The following is a 3,072-nucleotide window of genomic DNA, read 5'->3' as shown; positions in this document are numbered from 1 at the left end:
GTCCAAGGAGGAGGTGGTGGCTCGACAGAGGCCAAGCACCTTGGCTACAGAATCAGGCGTGACAGGCTGAAAGGTGTTGAAAGTTACCGGGCAAGACGGAGCGCTGGACATCTCTGCTCGACTCACTGTATTTAAAAAAGGAGAGAGCTCCCAGCGGATGGCCTCCACTTTAGATTTTAAAAAGGCTGCAAACTGGTCAGGTGAGAAACTAGGGGGAGGCCTATAACCTGGACCCGTTCCGGATAGGTCGCGCACTATACGGAATAACTCCGCCTGCTGGTTGGACACTTCACTTATCCGGTTAGCGAAGAATGATCGACATGCAGCCTTTACCTTATTCAGGTAAAGGTTAGTTGCGACCTTAACAGCTATCCAGTTATGGTCCATCGGGTTCTTCCTCCATCTACGCTCTAGCCTTCTCCTTATTCGCTTAATCACTCGAAGCTCCTGGTTGAACCAGGGCGCCGGGTGGGTTCTGCGCCGGAGAGGGCATTTGGGCACGATCGTGTCTATGGCCCTGACAGGAGCGCTTGCCAGGTCAGGCATAACACCTCTCATGACATCCTGGAATCCAACCGGATCCAGGAGCCTTCGAGGACGGACCATGACAATAGGTCCCTGCTTCCTGCAATGGGGGAGAGCCACTGTGAAGTTACATTTTACCAGATGGTGATCTGACCATGGCAAGGGGACCAACACGAGGTCAGTCACCATCAGACCACACTCGCTCCAATTGGTGGAAAAAACCAGGTCCAGCGTATGGCCACCCACGTGGGTGGGGCCCTTGACATGTTGGAACATGTTCAAGGAAGCCATGGTTTCCAAGAACTCAAGAGCTGGCCCAGAGGCCTCTGCCCCTGCATGCAGGAAGGGAAGTGGCTGGGTTGCAGAGAGCGCGGTAGCCCAGCAAAATCCCAATACCATCCCTGGCCCCAGCTGACACGTGGAGTGCCTCTAGACCCGGCTTTACCACCGAGGAGCACCTAGTAACCTGTAAGCTGGATTTATAAACAATGGCTACTCCCCTCCGCCCCTCCAGTCTACCCTGGTGCTGGACGGCATAACCGGGTAGAGAGATGAGAGCCAGCGGAGGACCCCCTCCCCGCCAGTCCACGTCTCGGTTATGTATGCCAGGTCTGCATCCTCCTCCAGGATAAAGTCGTGGATCACCTGGGTTTTGTTGGATACAGACCTGGCATTCAACAGTACCAGATTTAGAGTGGAAGGTTGGCTGGACTGGCTACCTCGATACTGGGGGTTGGTCACAGTCTCAGAACAATGAACAGCCTTCAAGCATCTGTTCATTGTTCTTCTGACACAAGTAGGGACTGTGCCAACACCATATCTCCCTCTGCCCATGACCACAGGGATGTTAAAAGGACCCTCACTGGGTAAGCAAGCCTCCCACTCCATGCCAGATAAAAAGAAAAAGAAAAAAATAAATAAAATAGAAAAGCAGAATCCTAAATAATACCACAATTTAACAAAGTGCAAAGACAAATACAATATGGTTCAAAATTATACAGTGTTATAATTAAAAATCCCGAATAGAAAAAATATTATTTTTTAAATTGCATTTTTAATTATTTTTTAAACTACAAACACATATCTAACATACATTACAAACACCCCAAACCCTCCCCCCCTTTGAGGACAGGGATCCAGACCTCATTACTTTCCCACTTTCCCAAAACTCCAGAGAGCATTGAAGAGAAAAAAACTAAATAAGAAAACAAAGCCCATCAATCATTTTGCCCTATCTTCAAGTTCGACCTTGGGCCCAAGCATGTATTAAGTTCCAACTTTGTTTTTCATGGTCTCTTGGTTGATCTGGTAGCGCTTCTGATAGTGTGTCCAGTTCTATAATGTCCAGCAGGAGCTCCTCCATTGTAGGTACATCTTCACTTTTCCATTTTTGGGCCCAGAGTAACCTAGCTGCTATCAATATATGCATCAAACAATATTTAATTTTCTTGTCAGTAGTTTCTGGCATAATGTTTAATAATGCTATTTCAGGTTTAAGGTTTAATTTCTTTTGAATAATTTCTTTTATCATTTCCCACAACTGTAACCAATAGCCCCTAGCTTTTTCACATGACCACCACATATGATAATAAGTCCCCACCTTTTTTTTACATTTCCAACAGATATTGCTGCTACCTTCTGACATTTTTGCCAATTTTATAGGAGTATAATGCCATCTGTAAAACATTTTGAGGGTATTTTCTCTTAGATTTACTGGCTTAATCATTTTATAACAGTCTTTCCACATCATCGTCCAGTGATCAATGTCAATGTTATAACCGAAATCCCTTGCCCATTTTACCATTGTCTCCGAATACAAAAAATAGTATTAAGTTTTTTAAAAAGTACCCAAGAAGTTACCGCCTCATCTAGTCCAGAGACCTTTGGGTAGTGTGGGCGGCATATAAATTAAATAAATAATAATAATAATAAATAAGTCTGTCCTCCTCCGCCTCGCAGCCTTGTCCTTTTAGGTTTTACCGGTCTTAGTGTTTTTATTATTTCAGAGGTTGTTAATATAGATGTTAATGGCAAGAGAAATGTCGGAGTGAGGATGTTACGAGTTGCATTACAGTGATGAGCGTGGGCAGCATCAAAAGCAATAAAGTCCAGGCAAACAAGTTCTCAGTCCCTGGCTTTCCCTTTTCCCTTCCTCGAAAGGGAGGTAAGGGTTCTTTGTGACCAGACCGGGAAGGGCAGAGTGAACAGTCCGATCCAGGAAAGGAGGCTGCTGTCAGGAAGACCAACATGGCGGCCGCCTGGCAAGTCGGCTCTCTCCTCCCCACAGCCGCCCAGGGTCTTCCCCCCGCCGTCTCACCACCGGTGCCTGGGATGGTCCACCTCTCCACCACAGCAACACGAGGCACACGGAGCTCCTGGGCAACACAGCCACCTCCTTTAGCTACAGGAAACCCAGCAGTCCTGGCTCCAGCCTCAACCATGCAGTCAAGACAGAGCTCGTCAGGAAGAGGCGGGCGCCGAGTCATGAGGCTCCAGGTCTTCTCCCCTCCAAGGCAGCCGCCGATGTCAACCTGGGCCGGAGAGCCC

This window comes from Pogona vitticeps, chromosome Z, assembly GCF_051106095.1.
Source record: "Pogona vitticeps strain Pit_001003342236 chromosome Z, PviZW2.1, whole genome shotgun sequence".
NCBI classification, from domain to species: Eukaryota; Metazoa; Chordata; class Lepidosauria; order Squamata; family Agamidae; genus Pogona; species Pogona vitticeps.
Note: the sequence above shows the minus strand (reverse complement) of the source record.